The sequence below is a fragment of the Alligator mississippiensis genome, chromosome 10, assembly GCF_030867095.1.
Source record: "Alligator mississippiensis isolate rAllMis1 chromosome 10, rAllMis1, whole genome shotgun sequence".
Classification (NCBI taxonomy): domain Eukaryota; kingdom Metazoa; phylum Chordata; order Crocodylia; family Alligatoridae; genus Alligator; species Alligator mississippiensis.
Genome location: NC_081833.1, coordinates 59287250 through 59313875, shown reverse-complemented (window position 1 = coordinate 59313875; position 26626 = coordinate 59287250). Strand labels below are relative to the sequence as shown.

At 40.5% G+C, this 26626-nt stretch overlaps 1 long non-coding RNA gene across 1 annotated transcript in view; it reads left to right on the top strand.

Moving 5' to 3' along the window:
* Positions 1 to 3989: 3989 nt before the first annotated feature.
* Positions 3990 to 26626, top strand: part of LOC109284480 (uncharacterized) — a 282527-nt gene continuing 259890 nt past the window's right edge. Inside the window, exons 1-2 of the long non-coding RNA XR_009455286.1 lie at positions 3990 to 4114; positions 7048 to 7146. This is a non-coding gene — a long non-coding RNA (uncharacterized LOC109284480). The remainder of the gene's footprint in view (positions 4115 to 7047; positions 7147 to 26626) is intronic.

Below are 26626 nucleotides of genomic sequence, written 5' to 3'. Positions count from 1 at the left end.
GAAATGAAACAAAGGTCTTCTACAACCCGGCTGTGAAAAGTGGTTTGTAAATTCCCTTTCAGCATCAGGCCTGAGAGACTGGAGACAGAGTGTTTTTTTATGAGAAATGTGCCCCCACAGGTAGTTGGGTGTTCTTGTCTTTGATAGCGTCTGGTGTGCGGTTTGTGGGGGTAATGGAGATTGCTGGCAGGTTTTGTGTTTCCAGCTGTAGGAAGCTGGCTTCAGTTCTGGTGATGAGGTTAGGTTAGCAAGGTTTGGTGCTTGTTTGAATTAGCACTTTTCAGACCTGGACCTATGAACTTCACTTCATCAGCCTCCTAGGTACAGGAACTCATGAACTCAATATCAACATTGGATTTGACACACTACAACCTGCTGGACATCTGACTCCTGAGGTACCTCTCCACTTTTACCTGCACTGCTACATCCCCCTTGCCTCCCCCCTCCCCCCAGCCTGTCCCTCATCCCCTGATGCCTCCATTTCCATTTTCACTGACTGGCTTTGTTGCTTGTATTGCATGCCAGCCTCTGGCTTCTTTACTATTCCTTCCATCCAGGAACAGCACACACACACACACCAACTGCAGCCTGACAAAGGGTTTTTCAGCCCGTAAGCTTGCTAAGATATATTTCTCTAACTATTCAGCTGGTCTGCTAAAACATACCAGATTAGATTGACCCAAAGGAAAGGACCTTGTCTGCCAGTGCCGTGTCTTTAGACCAATGCCCCTAGCACCTGACTGAAAGGATGCAGGACCCAGGGCTGGGGCTGGCAGGCAGAGTTCTCTGGCAGCTGCTGGAGAAGAAGCTCCTGCAGGAAAGGAAAGAAAGGCTCTAGTTTGGACAGTTTGGCTGCTTGAGATCCTGCTAGTGCTGCTGTGCTGCTTACTAAGTTATTACCTGTTGTCATTTAAAGTGGTGGACTGAACTGAGGCTGTAGGGGAGAAGGAGACCTCATTGGGGCACATTACCATGTCATGTAGAGGCCCCAGCACCAGTGAGGGCGTGTCTTAACACACACAAAGCGTCACCCATGTCACAAGTTTTCCTTGTCAGCAGCCTGAGGTGCAGTTTCCCAGAAACCCCTGCCCCTATATGCTTGAAAGCTGGCAGGCTTCATGGCCTCAGCAGGGCCTAGCATGCCTGCAGTTTTCACCTTGCTATGCCTTAACACACACAAATTTTGCTTGTCAGCAGCTTGAGGTATAGTTTCCCAGAAACCCCTGCACATATCTCCTTGAAACTTGGTGGAATTTATGGCCTCAGAAGGGGCTACCATGCATGCAAGTTTCATCCAAATCAGGTTTGCAATGACAAAGTTATAGGCAGTGTCATGCTTCCCCATTATAGCCTCTGGGCGAAACGTCAAAACAGCATTGAAAGAGTGAAAGTTTCGATGAAAGAAAATGGAACTTTGCTTTTGAAATGAAACAAAACTTGAAATGAAACACAGTCTCGTCAAAATGGAACGGTGCTGTTTCACACAGCCCTAATATATAGTCATTTCTATAATGCTTTCAATTTCATAATGTGGAGGACACTGATTTAAGCATGCAGTGTCTTATAGACTTTGGACCTACTCACAAGTTAAAGTTAAGCAAGTTCTTGTGAATTGTAGTCTTTTTGCCTGGGGGAGCAGAAGTTCTACCTCTATGGTCTTTAGAAATCCAGATGACTAACAGAAATGAGAGTATATTTTGAAATTCACTTTATATCTCTGAACCAAAACATAGGTGTCATGGCTGATGATTGATATTACCCTTAAACTGAAGACTACGTCAGAGGGCAAGTGGGTCCTGATTCCAAGCGTGCTGAATTCTTTCCCTTGGCTTTCATGGACTTCAGATCAGGCCCCCATGATATACAGGGCAACACATATATCATCAGTCCTTCTTAGCTTTCTTTTAAATTTATAGTAAGGTTCTGGGAGACTTCTTTGGGAAAGGGGACATTTAAGAGACTTCTAGTGTCCCTTTGGCTCCCAGCCCAGCAGAGGACAGAATATAGCCAACTATGTATTTAATACTCTGCAATGGCTTGAAGAGGACTGTTGGAAGTCTCTTTGTAAAATGGCCAACTGCATTATATTAGTCACTATTTTGGAGTTATCGAACCATAGAAGTAAACATGCTCAAAGATTGCTGAGGAAAAACTGTATATATTATCAATTTTCAGATCTTTGATTTTACTGTTACATTTTAAATAATAATAATATGCCCTAATCTCCTCATTGTTAGTAACATTTATTAAAATGAAAACTCTCACATACATGGCAGCTACTGATCACTGTTAAAAATAGTGTAAACAGTCCTTAGAAAAATGTCTTCTTATCATTGATTCTCACAAAAAATCAAATAATAATCCAGCAGAGAGGGGAAAATATTTTTTAAAGAAATATTAGTTTTAAATCTTTTTCTCCCACTAGAAGTTAAAACAATTCTTTGCAATTCAGTTAAAATATGTGTGAGAGCATTGCTCTGTTTACATCTATGCTGGTATGTGCAGAGACACTGAGGTTTATTAGGAGTCGCTAGGAGAATGGAGAATAAGAATGATGTACAGTTAAAAACTAAAAAGCGTGGTGAAAAAGCACAAAACTAGAACAAAGATAAACCAGAACAGGGCATGCATGTTAGACTGGATGATATTTCCTTACTCTCACATGATTTTTATTAAGATATTTTGGTTGCCCACCTTATGGGTTTTGCTTAAATGGTATAGTACTGTGATGACTCAGGTGTATAGATTAGATACCTATTTTCTATTCACGGCATTTTGTGACATTTTCAAAAATTGAAGTACAATGAATGCCAAAAATTGAGTGCAGCTGAGTGCCAGAAGTGCCCCAAATCAGTTCTGATCATTAGTTCTGTTTTTATAATTAACCAGGATGATCATAGCAGTTCTGGAGTAGCACTTTGAGGTCATGATTTTGAACCCATTTTACAGGCATCAAAAATCTTCATGTAATCTTTTTCATGTTTCCGATGCTCAGTCATCTTGTCAGTGGAGGAAAATGTGATTGGGATGATGAGCTTTACAACAACGTGGAGATATTTATTGTGAGAAAATAGGCTAACTTGTTCAGAGGTAGAGTTAGGAATAATTAGAGAATGATTTAATGTGATTATATGGAAAATGCCTGTTAAGGTAGAAAGTAATATTGCAGAAACAAGACAGACATTGAGTTAAAGTTCCTGTAATTTTTTTAAACTTCTCCAAGTAAATCACTTCTGTGAGAAAGCAAAGTTTGATTTAATTTATCTCTAATAATACTTTTTAGGGATGTCTTGGCTTGCTATAATGCATGTTTGCTAAAATGTTATTAGTTAAGATATCCACTCATAATTGCAGTATTATCATCTCTGTTCAGCAAAGCATTTTCACACAGACTTCAGTTCCACTGAAGTCAAGGTCCCAAATCTGACGATTCTGTGTGGATGCATTTTTACACTTGTGTATTGAAGCCATTGGGATTGTACATGGGCACAGAGATTTTACTATAACTGTTGAGAAAGTTTAGTAGTAGTATCCTATTTTCCAGGTGGGATAACTGAGGCAGAGAAATAATGCATGATGCCTAGAGGGCCAGGGTTAGATTTCATGACTTCCTGTAATCATTTCTTTAGAATTATGATATATTTGGAAAGCTTCTATGTGCTTTTTGTCTCTATAGCAAGATGGCAATTGAAGTGTGCAGAAGTATTTTCATATGTGCTCACAGTTTAACTTCTCTTGAGGCATATGTGAAATTCCCAATGAATGGGAATTATATGTAGGCATCAAGGGGAGAAAAGAGCTCTAAGTCATTCTGATTTAAAATAGAATTATTGTGCTACCTAATTTGTTGTTTTTCGTATTTCTTACAAAAGAAAAAGAAAATTGCGTGACAAAGGTTAATATAACAATCTTCTCTTATTACAATGATTTATGTATGCAGAGCCTTAACAGCCGAATGTCATCCAGCTCTCCTTTAATTTGCAGACATCTGGATTTTCCTTTGTTGGGACCACAGTGGTAGATGACAAAGCCGTGCTCTTGAGAAATAAGAGTGAACACTGTCATTCACAGCTTGTTACACCACAGAGAAACTCTAAACAGTTTTCTATGGCAAGTGAGTGGATTTCAAAACTAGAGCTCTGTTTTTATCCAAATGATTCTCACTAATGAAATACAGGGGAAGAATATTATCTTCATCTTAAAAATTAGTCTGATCCCACAATATGTCAAATGACTGTTGATAGCAGTTAAAACAACTTAAATGTGAATCCTTGTGCAATTTTAATTCAAAGATGTCAGTGCTGCAATTTGCAATGATTATGGTTTAGAGTATTCAGTTTGGTCTGTTGCTATAATATAGGATATATTTTATGTTTTAGGAATGTGTGAAACATGTAGAACAGTTTGGAATAAAATACATTTTGACCCGTTCGCATTGATAGTAATGAGAATTTTTCATCTTGTTAGTGCTTTTAATCTAATAAATTCTTAGTGCTTTACAAACCTACAGATGTTAAACATGGGGTTTGTGATATTGGGTATCATGGGTATCACTCTGCTCATCAATGCAATCTCAATCATTACACAAGGAACACAATTCTTAGTGAGAGAAATTAAAAAGTATTCTTATCTAAGAAGAAGCAAAATGAGAATTTTGGTTGGCAGAATGCAAGATGAGCTGGAATTTGACCAGAAATAACTACTGTAGCCACAACAACTACCATTTGTTGTGCATTTCTAATCCCAAATAATTAGGGGGTAGTTGTATGATACTTTTGAAAAATGACCCTCTCTAGCAGAGTGATTTTACTACCGTTCTGAAGAATCATTTCAATATGGCTATTCCATACAGAGTCAAGTGATGTTTCACCCTACCATGTGAGATTTGGTATGATTCTAGCTTACAGAGGGGAAATATAGTTAAGACAAAAATCTAGAAATATGCTGCCTTTTGAGGCACCCAACCAGAACTTTTTGAGGTTCATAGTAGAAACTTTCAAGGCCAATGCTACCAGGTCCACATTTATCTATGTAAATACCTTTATGGTATTCTTTTGTATGTATATACATTTTATATATATATATCTATATATATATAGATATATATATATAAAAGATTTATTGCCACTGAAAAGACCTTTAAGGAAGACTACTCTGCTGACCATAGCCTTAGACTTGAGTTTACATGGCAAGTAATCGCTCTATATAAAGATGAGGGAGAAACCTGGAGAAAATGGCCCGATCTAATATTCTCCTGGATGGTATGGACAAGTTAGTCCACTTGATCTTTAGTTTTGCAGTCCTTTGTTTTTTGCTCTGTAGTGTTCTGTGGTTATGGTCTTCTATCTTTGCACATTGTTTTAGACTCTAAGGAGGGGAACTTTCTGTTCACCAATTCCACGACAGGTTTTTGGGTTTTTTGGGCTTATTATAGAATTTATTCACAAGCAAATTATAAACACACATCTTAGAGCATCCATACAGGTGTGGCTGTTTTTCTGTTAAATACAAAACTTCAGCAAAGCTCCTCTTGTGAGGGATCTCTGCTGGGTTGTCTGCTTTACTGTTCCTATTTTAATAAAAAAGGGACACTTTCACTTCTGATTTTTGAGAGATTTTTTTTTTCCACATCTAGCCAGTGATGGGCCTCCTTTACCTCTGTCACCCATTGCTGTGATCCAGTACCTCTGTTTACTGAAGGCTTACCAGAATTTTGCCACATTTGTTTCACTGAAGAAGAATTATCCCTTGAAAATATTGTCCCTTGTTGTATCAGCTGTACTACTTTGCAGCTGGGTATCTAAATTTCCTGAACCTTATATGTAGAAAAGGGGCATGATATGAAGCAAAGAGGTCACTTTCATTTTTTTTCCCTCCCCCTTTTTCTTGGAAGGAAAATTAGCCAGCATGACTAGTCCTAGCTTCCTTGGTCATGGAGAGTGCAAGGTTTTTTTCACTGGCAGAGTTAGTTTTATTACAGTATTGCTTAATTAAATTACTTTTGCCATCATCTAAATAACTAATGGGGAACAGATGAGTAGATTGGATTCCCCAATAAACAAGTATGTAAGAGCTCGGCACAGTGAAGGATGTAGAAGGATCTGAGATCCTAGTTGACTGCAGATACTAAGTGGAAGCCAATATCATGGATACTAGAAGGATTGTGGCCCTGATCCCTGGGCAAATGGATAGGGAGAAGGAACAAAGCCTACACACAGAATATGTACTAGTAGAAGTTCTGTTTAGCAGCAAAAAGTAGGAGAGCTTTAACATTATTCTCTCTTAACACATCTCTTCTTGAGAACTATTTCCTTGCTTCCTCACCAAAAAAATACATTGAGGCCTTCTTTCCTGCTGCCAAAGTAGGGGGGAGATAAGCTATATAGTTTCATACTAATGGTTCAAGTGGGGCCTGATTCTCTATTGCCCCTGCTGTAACCATTTACACCAGTGCAAAGTGTTCTAACCTGACAGATGCTTTGAATTCATTTTTCACATAGGATACAAGGTCATGTTGACTTAATGTGGGAGAACTGGGCTCTGGCATTTTGCTTCTTAGTCTGGGAATTGGGGGTTTTACTGTGCCCCTCCAGGTCTGAAGGAAGTGCTGTACTGCAGGTCTTACAGACTGCAACCTCCAGTCCTACCTGAACTAGGAAAACGGGGCCGGGGCAGGGGGGGGCAGGGGGAGGAGATTGGATTCGTGGCTCCACCCACTCCTTTCCGCTATCCATCTCTTCTTTACTCTATCTGTGAATAGAAGTTAGAAGGCATCCTCCTGTCTGTATGGGCAGGGGTTCAGAGGGTGGGACCCCTGTGACCCCTCTCTCTTTCCTCAATTGTAAAGTCATATAGGTTTTAGTGTTCTTTCTGATGGCTACAGGTGCAGCTCCAGTGGTCCATATAAATATGCAACTTTCTCCCTACCAATTCTGCTTCCTATACCTGCCATCCATGCCTTAGCTCTGTGATTTAAGACTTTGCTATGGGTGCATACGGTGACATAAATAATTGTTAATGCAATCCTTTGCTTAATACAATCATTAGGATAGCAAGATGACTTTCTCTGGACTTTAACCTGTGGTTGACGATCTTCAAGTGAGAGCTCTGCCATTTGATTGGAAAAATCAAATCCCTGAACTCAAGGTAGGAAGGATTACGTGTTATACCTCTTTTTTTATTTGAGCTATACATCTATAAGAACCACTGTCTATTCATTTGATGGGTGCAGTTGTCAGATACAGAATTTTTTATATTTGTAACTGAAGTAGTAAATTGGAAAGTAAAAAAAAAGAGCACACATTGTTCTTTTGTTTGGAATGAAATCATTGTTTTGGGACATATGCTTTGTATGTAGTTAATCTGTGCAGTTGGCTACTGTTGTTTAACACACAGTGTGTGATTTGTAAGCATAAGGCTGTTTATCAAGTGTTATTTTTATTTCTGTGAAAAAAATTATTTTTTGCCATAGATCATTACAATTGTAATCATAATGTGCTAAAGCCACCTGACTTTATCAAGATAGCTATATTTGTGTCAAAATTCCTTGAAAATTTGCTACATCCAAGAGTAATGTTAAACATTACTTATTTAAAAAATGAAGCTCTGCAATTATATTGAGAAGGGTACCCCTAAGGACTGTACAGTGTGATGTATGCATTTCTTAAAAATGTGCCATGTTCCTTGTCTTGTTTTAGAAATTGCTCCCAGAAAAAAACAATTTTCCTGAAATGTCCACTTCCCAGGAAATGGTGTTCCATGGTTTTTCTGAATCCACAATGTATATTGCCTGGTACATGGATAATGTTACTAGAAAACACCACTTTTTAGTAACATTGGCATATCAAATGATGGATGAGTATTTTAATTCTAGGCTCTTTCTGCTGTAGAAAACTAGAGAACTTTTTATGTTAAAAACAAAGAATGAAAATGACTTGAAAAAATCTAACTTTTATCTATATTTTAAGGCTTTGTAAAAATGAGACTAAACTAGCTGAAAAGAGACTTTTTGCTCTGTTTACTGCCCCCTGAACTCTCCATGATCCCACAAATAAACTTGGGTGGATTGGTTTGTTTTTTCATTCTAGTTATTAAAGATGTAATGAAATACCTTTGCTTCACAGTCCAGAATTATCCAGTGTAAACAAAATATGGTAACTGAAGATAACCAGATTTTAGAAAAAGAAATTCTGAACTATTTTTGTTTGAAGAGTGCTGGAGTGAAATCAAAAGCTAGATGCGTCTCTAAATTAAAGACTAGCCCCCTTGTTCTCTCATTTTCATAGTAAAATGCAGGGCCGTTGCAGGCTAATGTCATGTTAGAGCATTAGTGTGATTCCTTTAGTAATTAATAGAATTTAGGTTCCAGCATAGTCAATTTTGATTAAGCAAACATTAAATTAATTCAATCTGCAAACACTTACTCTGTAAGAACTATTGAGGGGAGAAAGCATTTGGATGGACGGAGGGACGCATCTTCATTGGATTGCTAGCCACCTCAGAGTAGTTAACAGTCAGATCAATACAGCTCCTAGAGCTATAATAAAATGGCTTCGACAAGCTCATCTGTGGCTGAGAACACAGTATACACATTGATTTCCTGGCCTGATATAACCCATTTACCTATTCAGCTAGTCCGTTAAGGAAGGTGTAAGGCTACAAAGGCCCTGGGGAGCAATGATGTCTGTAAGTAGGTTAGCAAATACTTGGCAATGTCTTAATCTGCTTTACAGTTACTACTTCAAGGAGTTACATTTCTAAAAAAGAAAAGGAATTTCTATGTAATTTCTTACTCCTTTGTAAAGGTTTTAATCTGGGAAATGCACAAAGTTTTAGTCTCATAGTCTGTCCTGATATAACCCTTGACTGTTCTTTTACATTAGAACTTGTGAACACTTGTAACCTCAATGACAATCCTGACTTATTACATTGTCGACTTTGAAATGTTCGGTTATAAAACCATGCCAAGCCAAAGCTTAACCCCTGTCTGTCATCCTCTACTCAATCACTGGTTCTGATTGTTTTTCTAAATCTGATAGAGAAATGGGAGATGGTTCGATATTTAAACACAGAGATTCAAAACAAATTATTTGTAGCATTTTTATTATTCTCGATTATAGATTGCTTGAGATCTAGTGATTAGATCACAGAACATTACTTAGAGTCCCATCTCTGCCATGAAATGCATCCGCAATCCTGACAGACTGTGAAAGAGTGGGATAAAGTAAAAATAGAAAAAGAAAAACAAATAGATTGGCAGGTCACTGAAAAGCGCTGACCGAGTATTCCAGTTTTCTGGTATTAGTCCCCTCTTATCTGAATTATTTTTATAAACACTTTGAAGAGCTAGTATTCCAGTTAATGCCACTCCCCTCTCCCTTTTAACCATTACCCTCAGATTGGATGTGAGATTTTGAACCAGTACCTGGTTTTGTAACGTTATATTTCAAAATGAATGATAGTGTTTTTGGAATATCTTTGTATTTTAACAAAGCTTGTGTGTTTGTTCCTTTAGAATGGAATTCCATGACTTATTCTCTCTATGATGCTCTATACCAGGATCCCCACTGAGCGGGTAGATACTCAAACCATTCATGAGGAAAGATATATTGAACAAGACAGAGTGGTAAAGCTGCTGATAGGTGGTTATTAGATTCAGATAAACTGTAATCTTAAGTCATCTTATGAGCATACTAATTACACAATGACATTACCTACACAGAGTGCCTTTGCTTTGTTAAGATGTTAGGCAGGGTCCTTTATTAACACTGCAAGAAAAGACTTCCTTTCATTAGATGGTTATGCAAAACTATAATTATACTTGCCTGTGAAAAATGGTAGAGTTATGAAAGGCTTGCTTCTTGAGGGCTTTACTTCTTTCCCCTCCCCCTTGCAGATTATAATCACTCTTTCTGTGGAGTGAGGGTGACACAGTTTAAAGTAAGAAATTTGTTTCCATTTAAGGTTTAGGTTTCAGTAATCTCTATCTTTCTTCTAAGATAACAGTGTTATCTGTTATTGTAGAATTAAAATAAAAAGCATCTTTATGATAGCACAGGGAGAGTGCTTAATTTTGAATGGAAATTTGGGTGCTATCACTAAGGAGCAAATTATCAACAAATGACTCAAATTATAATTGCTTTTAATATAAACAGAAAATATTTTGGATGTAATAATTACCCATCATTTCAACTCCTGTATTTTTAGAGAAAATCTATTTTTTTCCTTGATCCACCTTTGTATTTACCAAGTTTATAACTGTAATGCAGCTTGCACTGGGTAAAAAAACTGCCTTTGGATACAGAGTCAAAATTTCCAGTAAATGGCCCCATTCACAACCAATGGGCAGAAATTAACCTGTTATAAGCCTAGAATGTTCAAAGGAGGGCTCACGGGTAATTTTTTTATCTACAACCCTACGACCTAAAAACTTCAGCCACGTCGCTCAAAGGATGTGAAATAATAAAAATCTAGCTCTGATTTGTGCAGCAACTGTGTTCCACATCAGGCATTTCAGTATACCAGGTTTCCTTCTGAATCTTTGGAAGATTTAGGTGAGCAGTTTTAGCTACCAAGTCCTGAAATAGCATAGACTCATAGAAAAGAAGAGCAGCAAGAAACCTCAGGAGATCATCTAGTCCAGCCCCCTGCTCAAGACAGGGCCATCCTTGACTAAAGTATCCCAATCAAGTGTTTGTACAATCTTTACATTGTACCTTAAATGCATATTTATATGCATTTATACAAATTGTTCTGATGTGCAGGGCAATGATTGGGTGTTAGTTTTAAGAAAAGAAGCATAGATCATTTAGACAATAGGTGAAATTAGAGTAAATTTGGGGATTACACTAAACTGAATGATATGCAGAAGAAAAGCAGTGCATCTCAATAAAACTTCATTTATTACAGTGTCTGCATACTTGAAATTTTGCTTTGCAAAATTTCTATTTTTCCCATTTTTTTGAATCACCTATAAATCCACAGATTATGGATACACAGAAGATGAGCTGTGAGGATTCTGACTGAAGAGGACAGAATAGTTTGATGCTTTTGTGGGCTCTGACAGAAATGATATTTGTCACACAATTAGCTCCTTGAAAGCGCTTTAGAACCATGCCCTGACAGAAGCGTACAGCTGCAGAGTGCTTTAAAAGTGCCCAATTGCGTGACAAATTAACCCTAATTTAATGAGGGTTTAGATGAAGGTGCTCCAAGATGGAGTGGAGCTCCCTCTCCTTCCTCAAGCCCCCTCCCATCCTGCAGATAGCATTGGAGCTGGGAGGGGGAAGGCAAGGCTAGGGGAGAGAGGCTGTGGACACACAGCCTCTCTCCCGGGATTAGCTCCAAAGTTGAACTTGATTCCCTCCTCTCCTCCCCCGACCAAACAGCAAAGTCTGTTGGCATGGAGCGGTGGGGGGAGGTGTCACTGTAACTCATGGCACTTTCTGTGAAGCACCATGAGATACAGAAGGAAGCTGCATGTTTGTCAGCGCCCTGTATGTGCATTCTGGTCAGATGTTTCTGGTAGCAGGCAGGTTTGTGTATGCTCTATTTCTATTTTTACTAGTGTTAAGGGAGCCCTCAATAGACTCTGTGGCTCTCCTATCTTCTAGACCTGGTGTGGGTGTTTGCCACTTCCCATAGTATTCCTCTAATTATTAGCCCAAGACTAAAACTACACAGAAGAATTATTTTTGCCCTGTTTCTATAGAGTAAAATGCTACCCTTCCACATGAATATACTCAAATTGTGAATTGAAGCATACTGTAAACCAGCTACATGTAAAAACATGTCCTGGCCTCAGTGTTATAAAAGCTGTGTACAAACCTGGCAATGAGGAAAGCTCAAAATGTCAGCGTTTGGATTAGTCATCAGAGTTTACTCTTATAGCCTTCTGCTCTTCTGCATAACCCCTTCCAAGCAACTCTGCAGCATTTTTAAGATCACTTTTACCTATGTTGCCTTCTTCTAGAGAAGGATTTATGCTCTGCTAAATCCTTTCAATGTCTTTGGTAGATGGGACTGCTCTCAGCTTCAAGAATTTTGCGATCTGGTATCAATGTCTGCAGAGTAGCATGGTATGAAGTTGGAGGCTTGAATGCACAATTATAGGTTTAGGTGCCTTACTTTTTAGGTAATCAACTTTCAGGATTTGGCTATAAAATTTAGTCTGAAAAAAATGCCAAGTTGCTTGATTACAGCTAACGCAAGTCAGAAACACCACTATAGGTTTGGGTTTACTGTCAAATGAAATAGTGTTAGCTGTTACTGTATTTTTCTTGTACAAATGAAAAGCCCTCAGAAATTTGAAAGTTGTTCACTAATAGGTGCCTGGGCGATGCACGGTTAAAGTACTCTCAGAAAGAAGGAGCAACTCTTAGTCCAATGTAGTAATTGAAAATGTTTCGTGTGTATCCTGTATGGCACTGGTTTTAAGTTGACAGGTGACAAGGCACTAAGTCACTTCTGAGGATTTGTGATGTGCAAGAATTATGGACAAAGTCCATATAATTTCAGGATACAATGCAGGCCTCGTGGACAGTAAGCAACCAATATTCCTTTGTGATTATCCTAAAATGTAGAGGAAACAAAATGAAATATAGCAGAAGAATATACAGTATATGATTTGTTACAGAGAAAGCAGTGAAGTATGAAATGACAGCAGGAGAAGCCAAAGGAGAATAGGCAAGTGATGAAGAGTTAGTGGAAGTGCGGAAATATGTCTGAGTTGGAGGCTGGAAGCAGACTAGAAAACTGTCATGCTGTTCAGTGCAAGCGGAACTGAGTATTCCAGGAAAATTTAATTTTGAGAGAGATCAGAATATTGATACTGTGAAATTTGAAAGCATAAATTGGGAGACTTGCTTATGAAAGACATTAGGTCATCATGAGCAGTAACTGAAAGTGAAATTGAGAGTGTGATAGCCAGACATTAATAATGAAGTAGAAGAGTTATGCAAAAACTACCATAGTTGTCTTCTGGCAGCCTGGGTAGTAAACCCTGAACCAATGAAGAGAAATTAGTGTCTTGATATACCCTGGCAGTGTTTAACAGTAGTGCTCATGCAACCATTACCTCAAGTAGAGGATTCCCTGCTCCTTTTACAGTGTCACAATAAGTGTTTAGTTCATCAGCTAGAACATCAGACTGGATCATGTTTTTCACAACATATGGATTAACATTCTCCATTGTCAGTGGCAGTAGACCACAGTTTGTTTCAAGTGAGTTCAAAGGCGACCTGAGACAAAATGGAATATGACATAGAACACTGATACTGTTGTGGCCTCAAGCAAATATAGTTGTACACCAAAACAGTACATTGCTAAAGGCAACCAAAATAGCACAAGCACAAAGACTAATAAGCTGGAAGTAAAAAAACAAACAAACCTAAGAATATTTCTAATAGCTTACAGGAATGTACCTCGTTTTGTGCCAAGGATGAACATGGCAGTTTTGTAGACTGGAAGGGAGATTACAACTAAAGCGAGGGAGAGAGAGATAGATCTGAGAAAAATAGAGTTCCTCTGAATTTAGACAGGGATGGAAGAGGGATGTGGATCCAATGACATACTTGGTGTCTAGGGCCTGGCTTGAACTACAAGACCATACTATCTCTTCAAACTGAGCAGTGCTACAATTGCCTATGAAAAAAATGTGTTGGGTCATGTGTACACAAAACAAGAGGTTTGTGTGCATGACACTTTAAAGCGGGTGAAATGGTTTTGCAATGCTTTAATGGTGTTATTGTTTGCATGCAGTCACGGCATATTGTGCATCAATACCAACTACTGTAGGAAATTCTGTGGCATAATGCTCCTTAAATGACTCGGGGCACAGCAAACTAAAACTCCTCCAAGGAGTTTTAGTTTGCTGCCCCTACAGCCACGGAGTGAAGCACTGGGCTCCATGCAGCTCCACAGCTCTGCAGGAAGCCCATGCAGGCAGCCTGGCAGCAGCCCGGGAAAGCAGCTCTGCCCAAGAAAAGCGGCGAGCTTGATCTTTTATTTTTTTTCCCCCTGGAGTCTGCCTGCCTTAAAACCCACCACTTCAATTTAGGGCCCCCATTTTGTCTATACATGCCCTTGAATACTAGGAATAAAATAAATGAGAGAGTCTGTAGGGAGCCTAAACAGATTTCAGTGAAGGGGGATAAAGTTTTGTTGGTTGACTCCAAGAAGCCCAAATTTTGCTATTATACCTTATCTCAAAACCTTCTGCTGTAGATGTAAGTGTTAACTATTCATTAGCCCTGGATTATTACTATTCCTGGTTCAGTAGTTAGGTGGTCATTTCCACCTAATGGAACTTTGTTAGAAGTTGATACAAAAGTGGTGTGGCCATTTGTACTCTCCTTGAAGTCTGCAAAATGCTTTAACAATAATGTTGCTTTCAACGCTGCTGCTTTTGTTGGTGTACCAACAGACAGGGGAGGTTCTAAGTTTTTCCATGATTTATGGAATAAACCATATGGAGCCATGTGCAGGTTCCCCTTACGTGCTGTTGTTTCATCCATTCCGTATATTGAGGCTGTCTATTTTCTTCTACTGAGCCATTACCGTCATTTGACTTGAGTCCACCTGAAACCTTCACACACACTTTAGCAGACCTTTCTGAATGCTCTATTTTAAGTGTTGAGTTTGTAATATAACCCAAAATAAGATTATTTTTCCTGTGGGTTGGGCTTTCACTGACTTGCATTACATAATATAAGCTGTTTGACTTTTGCTTGAATAGTACCCATCACATAAGCCAAGACATTCTTTTAATAAGTGAGACTAATAAATAAGGAAAAAGCAATGGAGTCAGAGGGTCCAGAGCCCTGCCGTCAGTCTGACTCAACTCAAGCAATTACCTAAGTAATGCAGGAATAAACAAAAAGAAATCAAATGGATTCTTCACTTCAGAATAGAAAAAAAATGTTTTGTTTCTTTCAGCCCTGACTTTTAAGGCCACAGCCACACACAGAGCCAGGGCAGCAATCACACCTCACACTTCATAGAGCAACTTGTACATGCTGGCTGGGAAATAAAACATCTTACTTTAAAATAAATAAGAAAAAAGGAGTCCTAAAATTAATAACTAGGAGAAAAACATTTCCTTTTTTTTTTTTGCGTTTTCTAAAACAAACAAAATCCAACTAAACAATATAAAAAAGCAATAGCTGTCTAGAAAAAACAATATAATAACTATCTGGTTAGGGAACCACAGCAGGATTTGGGACCTGAAATGTTAAAACAAACCAAAACAAAATAAGCCCCCCAGTCCCTGAACTTCAGCATGTCTGGATCTGATATGTGGACAGGGCTGGCATAGTCATTCTTGTCCTGAATATTATCTATGTAAAGAACTATTCATGAAGCTGAGTACAGTTAAAATGACTAGATTAGATGGTAACTGTATAATGTGTTGAATGAGAGGCAGTAAGTGGCTGAGCTGCTCCAGGAGCACACCACAGAGAGCCAATTTTGATTCACATTTGCAATTAATCAACCTTTCCTCCCCTTGCTTGGGGGAGAAGTAAGGTACCATAGTTACTCGAATCCAAGATGAGGTTCTTTTCTGCGTCCAACATGGTGGTGGGGGGAAGCCCCTTGTCATAGATTCAAGTACAATGGGGGTGGGTGAGGGAGGTTAGCGGCAGAGTTAGAGTCGCAGCAGACACTCATACCCCTCACATGTGCTCCCTTGCCTGCTTCTGACTCCACTGCCTCTGTCCCCCTTGCAGTCATTGCCCCCTCACCCCCATCAGCCCTCCACCCCTTTTGCTTACTGCCAGGCTCAGCTCTGACTCCAGCTCCATCCTTCCCGGCATAGAGACCATGCAGGCTTTGGCCTCTGCCTGGCTACGCAGCAGCATCCCAGGGCCAGAGTTGCTGCTGTCACTGCTGCATGGCCAGGCAGGGGCCAGATGCTTGCGCGTAATCTGTGCTCAGAAGAGAAGCGAACTGGAGCCAGAACCGTGCCTGACAGTAAGAGGGGCTGGGGGAAGAGGCTGTAGGGGGACAGAGTCCATGGGGAACATGTGGGGGCAGAGGCTGCAGGGTGGAGGGGGGCTGTGGAGGGCAAAGGTGGCAGAGGTATGGGAAGCAGGCTGGGCACGGGCAACATGGGGGGGGGCAGGCTGCAGCGGGGACAAGTTGTGGAGCTACAAGTGGTGGGGGCTACCTGCTCCACATGCTGCTGCTTTCTCCACTGTACCAGTGTATGTTTGAGGGGGAGGGAGGAATTTAAGCCGGTCGTTCAATAGTTAGATTCTCTGCATGGAACATTGTAACAAATATATAAAAATGTCATATATAGAGTCTAATTATTGGGGCTTGTCTTAAGTTCAAAGTTGTCTTGGATTTGTGTAAATATGGTACATTCTTAGTTTTCAAGTAGTGTCTTGCCCCGCACCTGCCTAGCTCTTCAGACCCATGAGTAAGGGGGGAATGACACCAGGACCATCCCCACTCTCTGTTCATCTACACCCACTCTGTTTCCTTTCTGAGTGGATATATAGTGAGTAGGAGTTCTGGCTCTCCTCCTTACTTTGCTGAAATAAGAAAATAAAGTGTGCATCTTCTTTATATAAAATCAGGGTGATGAGCCATCTTTTAAATAACCACCCCCCTCCCCAGTGATTATTTACTGTAAGGACAAAATACAATTAATATTTGTATCTTTCTGCTGTTGTCATGACTTAGTTGAAAAAACTAATTGTGGCCAAACAATTCATAACTGTGGCTAACCAATTCCCATACCCTTCTTACTCCACTTTAGTCATACACCTATTAATAAATGTAATGATAAAACATGAACACCTGAGATTCCAGTCTGTCCCTTTTGCAGTAAGCACTACAAGTATAATGCACTATTATCTGGAGAATACCACAGAATAATCTGAGGAAAAGTTAGCTTTAAAAAGTTCAGTGAAAAATATTTCTTATTAAACTACCTTTTAGGTAACGCAAAAAGGAGCAAAGTCTTTTTGCACACATAGAGATGTCATACAGTGCTTCACTGCAGTGTTACAGGGCTGCCTGAAAACCCTGAGCCGCTATTAGAATAGAAAATGTGTAATACATTATTTGGTTTGAAACCGTAAAGGTGATTTTTGTTTGTCATGCTGTGCTTTGCACGGTCTCAGGTTACTTTGCTGTTTAAGTCAAATTTTAGATCCTTATGGCATACGGTAGAAATGTTACAGTTGTTTTTTCTTATCTACATAAACAACATAACTTTGTCAGAAAATTGAAAATGTGCACTTTGTCCCATCAGCTAAAATGGGCTGTCAGATAATGCTTTCTTTTCTCCATTGCATCAGATGAATGATGTAAATGGTTTTTGGCTTTGGAGTTTTTTGCAAGGCACTAGAGTAAATGATCAGAGTAGTAACATTTTTAACCTTATCTATCATACTGAAACATTTTTTCTGCCTCCAATAAAACATGTCAGAGTCGATTAAGGACATTCTTCAATGAGGTATAATTCACAGGTTTTAGTAGCGAATCCAAGAGCACTGAAGTATTAAAGAGGCTGTGAATACTTAATTACGGATATGTTGCCATCCTACCTTTTACTGAATTCCCTTAACACTTTGGTGCTCTGTATCTGAAAATGCTCTTTTCCTCTGATGGTGAAGTAAAAGGAAAAGCCAGGTACAATGGCAGAGCATATGTCACATTGTATCTAGTGACAGTGCAGTGAAAGATACTGCTGTTCTAGTACATTCAGCTGTGCTTATCTGGTACATGAGTGCACATTACTTTCCATGGGCTTGGATCACTTTGGACAGTATCATTAAATGCCACGTCATTACCTGTTATGGAGCAGTGCTTTTGCTTGAAGTGCCTCCTGGGATACATGCAACAGTAGGAAGAATGATGGGTAAAGATGGAACCAGCATTAAATTTTCAATGGAAACACTATTGACTTTGACTTTTCAGAAGCCTTATCTGTTAGATGGTGTTTGTCACAGAACCTGTAAAGCTGTGGATGTTCGTCAGTTGAAAGTTGCAGTCAGTTGAACGATATGGACAGGTGAAGGCTCCAGAGGGATCAGCTGGGCTAGCTTTGAGCTGGAGGGGGTAAATTGAAGGTTTATTTATCCAATTCACTGTCAAGGTCAGCTTGCTGGAGAGCTGTCCTATGTGTGCTTACAAAATGCCAAAATCCTGGCAAATTGTCTGAAAGAACCTCCAAATCACTGACCTTTGTGCAGCTCACATCAACATGCCAATGTCTTTTAACAGGATCCTTAGAGTGCATTAAATGGTTTGTAAAATCAAGCTTTTAATGTCAACAGAAGTAACTTTTTTATTTTCAGCAATAAGGACAAAATTAAAGAAACCTAGTGATAGAAAGAAGCATACAGAATAGTTAAGCTTTTAGTTCTTATGAAATGTGATCTTTAACTTCTGTTGCTTTTGAGAGCATATTTTAAGGAGGTTGTTATCTTTTTCCACCCACAGTTAAAACAGCTGAAATCAACCTGGAGCAAAAAACAGATGTTAGTTGTGCAGTTTTCATCCTTTATTTTTTTTAATTTGGCTTTTCTGACTTTCAGATGCACTGTACATTGCAGCTAACTTCCCAGTGTTAAACGGTAGTTTTCTGTGTTTCTGTATTAACAGCTTTCTCTTTACTGCTTCAGGTAAGTCACTTGGGATCCCAGGCTAAAAGGATTTTGTTTGATTTTTTAAAAATTGTTTGTATGACCGTTTTTTTCTTTTCTTTTTTCAGTTCTAATTTCAGTGTTTGCAAAGTTGTTTTATCGTCACAGCGGCATTAGTTACATCGGGGTCTAATGGGGGACAAACTCATGTTAGCTTATTGCCTTAATTGCTTAGCTCTTATACTTGTAAAATGGCTTCATTAAACACCTTTTATAATTGCTAGAGCTTTATGAATGTTTGGGTTTCTTTTTCTTTAATTGTTGTTCTTTTTGTGGAAATTGGTTCCTAAGCAGGTATCATCCTGGCTTTTAATTCTGGGATATTCTATTTTTTATTTAGTGGTCTCTCAATGCAGTTGTTAACAGTGACTTGGTAGGGAATTATGACATTTGTGGCTAGAATGAATGGGAAGAAAAAGAAGCTCTACCTGTATCTTCAGAAGCCATGTCTACTCTTAAACTTACAAAATGTTTTAAACATGGGTTCTGAAGATATGGACACAGCTTATTTTTCTTCCCATCCATTTTAGCCAATTATGCCAATCTAGCCAGTCTCTCTTAGTGTCTTTTACATGTGCTCTAGGGTGGGGGGTGGGAGGGGAATTTTATTAGAGTAGCTTTCAGGAGCTGCTCTAATTAAAGTGCCTGTCTTGTGTATTCAGCATCCCACACTTCAATATGGTGGCAGGGGTGCTTTAACTAAAGCTCATTTGATGAGTTTTAGTTAAGCTGCTCCTGCTGCCATTTTGAAGCATGGGACGCTGAATACATGAGACGCTGATGCTGCTGGAGCATGTTAATTAGTCGCCCGATTCTGTTCCAACTCTGCTCTCATGTGCTATAATTAAAGCATGTTGGAGCAGGTGTCCCACATGTGTACAGGCACCCTTAATGTTTAAAAATAAAGGGACAATTCTTCTTCCTGTCTCTCAACAGATTTTTGTGTCAAACTTTGTCGTGGTGTCTCAACAAATTTGGTTTCTTAGCACCACACAAAGAAATGCAGTAGACCATGAACTTCTTTGTATATTTTCTGCTGGCATTATAAAAAAGGCAAAGGAAAATAGTGTTTGAGCCCTTGAAATCTCTTCTCTATAGCACATTTGATATGTATATTAATTCTGAAATCAATTAAACACTAGATTATGGTTTATATTTTACCTTCATTTAAAAATCAGCATTTTCCATTAAAGAGTTAGCAGATTTAGGCAGGTAAAGGTATTACCTATATAACTGGTTAGAACTTCAGAGTTATCAAATATGCTGGAAATCTGCTTTTTTTAGTATAATGATTAATTTTGGTGATTTACCTTCTGTTCTGGAAACTGCAAATTCAGGTTTGGAGTTTATATAGTCCACCATAGAAATCTTGAACATATTAAAATTAAATGCTGTTCCAGAAATCATCTAAGCTAGAAGATGAGAGTGAGTGTATTGTATGCTGGTTATACTTAGCCTTAGTGGTGGTATACATTTGCAGAAGGCAAGTGGAAAGTGTCTGATGATACAGGGTAGCCATTTTCTCTTCTGGGTACTCCCTTCTTGGCATCTGGCCTTTAGCATGAATTGGTGACAACTCCTGGATATCCTAATAATTGTCTGTTGGTGCAAAACAGTCTCAACCAAGAACCATCTTACCTCTCAGTATTGCGTTGTGTTACAAGAGTCTCCGACAGATATTGCACTTAAAACATGACTAACTGATTAATTATGTCTTAAGCAGTGATCTGGCCACACATTCAATAAATTAATGGCATGATAAAATGAGGAATAAGTAACAAAGTTATTACACAAAGTTTTGTGCAATAACTTTGCAGCTAGTTCTTAACATACCTTTAACTGAAGGTGTGGCCAGTGCACGTCTAGAGCACATGGGAGCCTTTCAAGCATAGGCAACTGGTAGGGGGTGCACGGGGATCCATGTGCCCCCCTTTATGGGGCTGGTGCCCCCCCGATGGCTGACACTGATGCTGTTGGTAGGGCTGGTGCCCCCCTGATAGGGCCGCCACCATTAGCGGCTTGTGCGGGTGCCCCGCCAGATTCAGGAGTCACCAGTCACTCATGCTTTCAAGATTCCCATGTGATCCAGAGGCCGGGAAGCCCCTCATCTGATTGAGGCCCCCAGCTGGGAAGCACATCATGCAGTCAGATAATTGAAGCTCCCTGCATGCTCCTGCAGCTAGAAGCCTAGACAGGTGATGGGCTTCCAGCTGTGGGAGTGCATGGTTTGCTGCCTTGGTTGGGCGACAAGCCATGTGACTAGAGGAGGCAGAGCTCCAACCCTTTAAAACCCTGACTCCTGAGCCAGAGGAGGCAGTGTGGTCCTGGCTCCCACCATAAGTTCCCATTAAGCTGGGCTGCTTGTACAGCCACCTTGCCTGAAAAGAGCTGAGACTCTAGTAGTTGGCGTTTTGGTTCCTCTAGGTGTCAGTCTCAGTGTCCACTTTTTCTTTCCTCCTGCTGCCCTTTCTGGCTGTAGAAAAGCTCAGGAATCAGGCTTTTAATAGACTGGAGCTCTGCCTCCTTTAGTCATGTTACTCAGCCCTCAGCCTGCTCCCAGATGTTGCGGTTTAAGCTCTGAGCTGCAGATGCTGCCTTCTCCCCTGCTGCCATTTAACCTCTTGTGGGTTTTCCTGGATGCATGTAGCTCCAGAGCGGGTCCCTACCCTGCCACCTACTTAATTGAAGCTCTTTGGTGCTGGTTCCCTACCTCCCATATACATGGGTTAGGGGTCCCTGCTACACCCTGCTGCCTTTGGGGCTCTGTCCCTGCCCCTTGGGGTTTCTTCCTATGCCCTTGCCCCGGGGCTCTACCTGACACCTACCCCTGCTTACTTGTGGTTGCCCATACTGTCTGTTCTAAGGGAGCAGACAGGGAAGGGTTAACCTGCCTGCCTGGCCCCTGCCATGGCTGGGCTGCTGCTTTGCTCTGGGCTGAGCCTGATGCAGAGAGCAGCAGTGGTGGCTAGGTAGGCAGGTTAACCTTTCCCAGCCTGCTCCTCTGGGACAGACAGTGCAAGCAGACACAAGTAAGCTGGAATCTGGGGGGCTAAGAAGGAGGGGAGGGGCAAGCGGGTCTAATCTGGGCCGGCAAGGGGTGTTTACACTAATGTGTACCCTAGAGTAGCTACACATTAGTGTGACACAAGCTGAGTAAGACGGATCAGAGAGAAATCTGTCCTAGAGTGACAAGTTTAAGCCACCTAAAGAGTACTTAAAACTAGTTTCAGGTGTTAACGTGCAGGTGATCTAGGGGTTAAGAGCTCCAGGAGTTGCTGAAAATTAACATGTAAGGGCCTTGTTACACATTGTACTTTGAGCTGTACAAATGCTGATTGATGTTAGTGATAACTTAGCGTTCGGAGCTGTCACACTTCTAGTGGAGAAACCTTCTCTGACTGTCCCCAGCCTGCACAGCTGTTACTTGCTGCTAGAGCCCTATGTCTCTGTTTGCCCATCCTTTGCCTGCATTCTACAATGGAGGGAGGGAGGGAGGGAGGGAGACGGCGGGGCCCCTTGAGAGTGAGGCTGAGAAACTCAGTGGGAGGTTGCATGGGGAGGTCACTACCCACCCAGCTTCTGGTGCCCATGTGCTCTGGGCTTGCTGTCACATAGGTTGGGGTGTGTCTCCTGGCCACATGAACCCCTCTGGCTATTCCCAGTGCCCAGGCAATTTCAGCCACAGGGGGGCTCAGCCTGTCCCTTTCTCACCCCCCCCACCCCTCTTTGGTTCCCCCAGGCCCAGTGGGGGCAGGCCAGCAGCATGTGAGGTGAGTGGACAAACACCCCTGGGCCATGGGATGCTGGCACAGGTGGTGGTAGTAGGGCTAGGGGCTGCAACAGTGGTGGTGGCTGGTGCAGCCAGCTCCCTCCCAAGCTTGTTTCACTGTGCAGCTGGGAGTAGAGTTTGCCAGCAGCCAGCTTCTCCATCTACGTGGAGAGTGACAGAGCCTGGATCCACCCTCAGCCATCCCACCCCAGGGCAGCAGCTTCCCTGGCAGCAGGCTGCCTGCCACCCTGCAGCAGACACTGTCAGCTCTTGCTGGGCTGTGTGTGGGTCAGGTGCATGGAGCAGGGCACTGCTGGAGCTGCAGGGCTGGAACTTGGGGCTTGCCAGAGCCAGGCAGGTCTGGGGACTTTCTGGGGCTGGTCATGCTCTCCTCCACTCCCTAGCAGCATTTCCTCTAAGCTGTGTGGTGTGCACGGCCGTACAGGCATGCCTGGCAGTGCGGCATGAGGCCGCGTATGCTATGCAGCTTAGAGGGAATGCTGCTCCCCAAAACTTGGCAGGGAGGTGGGCGTGGGGTTCAGAAGTGGCCTCACACCCAAACTGGCTCAGCACTGTTGGGGGAAAATGCTCCAGGCCACTGTTTCTGGACCAGGGGGCTGGGGGAGATAGAAAAGCTGTGGCATCAGTCTCTGGGCTACTTTACTAAGCAGCTGGGTGTGTGAGAGCCCACAGAACAAGAGAGCTGGGGAGGGGCCATTGCATCCTGAGATACTGGAAGACCCCAAATGAGTGGCACATCTGTGGGGAGTGGTCACATGTTAATGGAACAGGAGCTGGGATCTGCTGATCACAGATAATCTTGCCCTGGAGTGATGTAATTTTCAGCTGCATAACGAGTGCTTTAAGCCACTTATGGGAGGTAATGCACAGACAATCCAGAGGTTAAGAGGTGCCAGGAGCCACCCAAAATTAACATGTAACAAAGCTCTTATAAAACAAATAATTGTTGTCTACAACTCAGGAAAACAATCCCATTGTAGAGGTTACTGATTTTTAGATGGCAAAATACTGATGAGGAAGGGGGCAATGTATTCTGTATGCTGGGCTAACCAGAAATGTTTTGTGACCTGCTGTACCATACATTTCATTTTTGAATGCTGACAGTGATTTTGAGCATCTTGGCATGTAATAATGATTGACTATATCTCTTGCTCCTTTTACTTGAGAGCCTGCAAAGGTTTCAATAACAAGTGAAGTAAGCACAATAGCTTTTAGAACATAAGAAGCAGGAGTAATAGGGGCCATCATGAACGTGCTGAGGTATCTGTCCTAATAACGTGCTATAAAATTAATCTGCACTTGTCCAGTAGTTGCTGAGGGAGGCTTCTGCTTTTTATAGACCAATTCAGTGTAGAGATTTCAGTTTGCTTGGGACTTGTATACTTCATTTTTGTGGTAAAAAATGAATCAATGGCAATATGTTGATCATCCACTCTACAGTAATGAGAAATTAAAGAGCATTAAAAATACAAGAGATAAATACATATTTGAAAATAGGATCTTTGTGCTAAATCAATAATATATATGAGGAAAGGTCAAAAAATGGCTTCTCTGGTAGAACTTCTGCTCAGATATTGTTCTCAAGATTCCCATTTAGCTTTAATAGATAAAGCTTTATATTTAAATAAGCTATATCTATTAAATCTAAATGGGAATCTTGAGAACAAAAATCTGAACAAGAACTCCACAGTGAAAATTAGATTTTTTGACCTTTCATAATTTTGCAGCAGCAAAGCCTAAAGAATGGCCTGTGTATGGGACTGAGTTTCTATTTAGTTTTAAAAACCAATAGCTAAATTAATAAAATAAGTGCATGTCCTAAACCAGTTTGTGTGAAATCTGCTATAGATATTTACAACTAGTCTTTAAACATCAATATTTAAAAAAATATCTTTCATATCAAGAGTTATAAACATGCTGTATCATTTTATTATCTAAATGAAATAACCTACACCAAGACAGGTGAATTAATATAGGTTTAGAAATGTAGGGAGCACAACAGGATAAAATAGAGGTATCACTACCAATAAATAGTCATGGTTTTGAACTACATATCATATAGAATATTGAAATATAATTTGATGTGCTCAAAAATTAATTTTATGCTGGTATAAAATTTTATGACTTGCTGAGCCAGTAGTGGTTTTCTTTGTGGTTTCCACATCACTGGATGGAACTCTCATGTGATTCAGTTCTTTGTTTATTAAACAATTGTATTTCACAATAATATCCTCAAATGGGGAGAAACACAACACAATTAGTGGTTAAGAATGTGTGAACTGACTTGCTACTGGTTTGATTATAGAATATGGAGCTTTTCATCCCTGGGACGAAGCAGCAGTCAATCTGTGATTTTGTCTGCTGCATCCACAAAACCCCACATTTGTATAGGCAAAGCAAGAATATGTAGTCCATGAAATGTAACCTATTTAACACACACTAATGTGGGGTTTTGAGGCTATATGGCTGTACATGGGGTCAAATGGTTGCATTCATTGCCAGGCATTCATTTAATATTTTGTCCTAGGTCAAAAGTTAAAATATGGTTAAAGTTAATGGGACCAGAAAGAATGACTCACCATAACCACCTGTGTGTCTTTGGGTTAGGGGTAATGGGTTTGTGGTCTTTAAGCAATATTAATGGATAGGTGTTTTCATTGTAAAAAAACATTGCTGATGTTTTTGCATATGTTGAGATGGTAACTATCTCTCTATTTTATTAGTTAGCGCTAAATCTACCAGTATTATGAAGAATATGATTGGGGGGAAAGTTCCAGAACCAAAGATGAAGAGTGAAGAAGCTAGGTTGTGTGTGCATCTGAACATATCTATTTCTAATTTCATGTGACATGAAATGACAGGTATTTATATTCTTTGAAAATCTAGATTTTTTTGCAAGTCTTAGAAGAGATTATTTAAATATTTTAACTTTTACGCTCAGCTGTGCTGCTATCAAGACAAAGCATGATGTGTTTCTATCAGAACTATAACTTCATTAATTTTTTGTGCAAAACAATAAATATAATCTTATGCTGTAAACTTACAACAGTAATGTATACATGACTTAAATTTGCAGGAAGAAACTAAATGTCAAGTTTAAGTCAGTAAATTAGTCTGCTCATTTTGGTTAGCATATGATTTAATCCAGTGATACTCAAACTTTTTGGATTTGAGGCACTCCTTATTAGACCTAAGGCACCCCTTCATAACTTCTGTGATTTGAATGACATCCAGTTTAGAAAACAAATGTATGTATTACAGCAGTGCCATAGCAGGGGGGGAGGGCAAGTGGAGCGACTGCCCTGGGTGCCAAAGCAAAGGGGCACCAGCAGGTGTTGCCCAGCCACGGCAGAAGCCGGGCCCAGAATGGAGCCACAAATGGCTTGTTTGGGGGGTTGGGGCATGGGAATGGGTGGAGGGTGGCTCTCATCACTGTTTGCACTCCTGGGCAAGCATGGGGAGGGGTGCCCCCTGGTTCTGTACATAGGGTGAGGGCAGGCTGCTGATGCTGGGTTTGCCCCGGGTGCCAAATTTTGTTGTTACAGCACTGTATGACATTGCTTACCGCCTTGCGGAAGGGTCAGGTAGTGGGGTTAGGAGATTCTCTGCCCTGACACCCTGGTTGAGGATTACTTTGTTAACCACTGCTTTGAAATACCTAGGATTAAAAACTGGTTGATAGACCTGGGAAAAAATGTGGAACACATCGTAAATCCTACAGGGCAGGCTCCATAAATATGGCAGGGGTTCGGAGAAGTTTGAAAGTAAGCATTTGTTTAGCTTTATTGCAACAGTACTATATAGACTTAACTCTCTTCTACTGCACTTGCTCCAGTTTCAAATTTTACTGCTCCTTCTATTCTCATGTTGACTGTGTTGCTGTAAGTATAGTAGAGTCATGTGGGTTATTTTACACTAGTAAATCACTGAGGGTCCCATAAGAAGTTAAATATATAAAGAAGTTATATATTTTGGCTTATATATGGCAGGTTTTCCACTGTACTTTGAAGACCTTTTTATATTTTGTATATTCTTTTATATCAACTGTTATTAAAATAACTAATTGTAGGAGAAAAATGAAAAGGTAGAGAGCTGATAAAGAAATGAAAGATGTGTGCCAGTCACCACCTGAGCACAATGAATGTTGAAGTCCTTTTCCCCATCTGTTCTTATTTGTTTA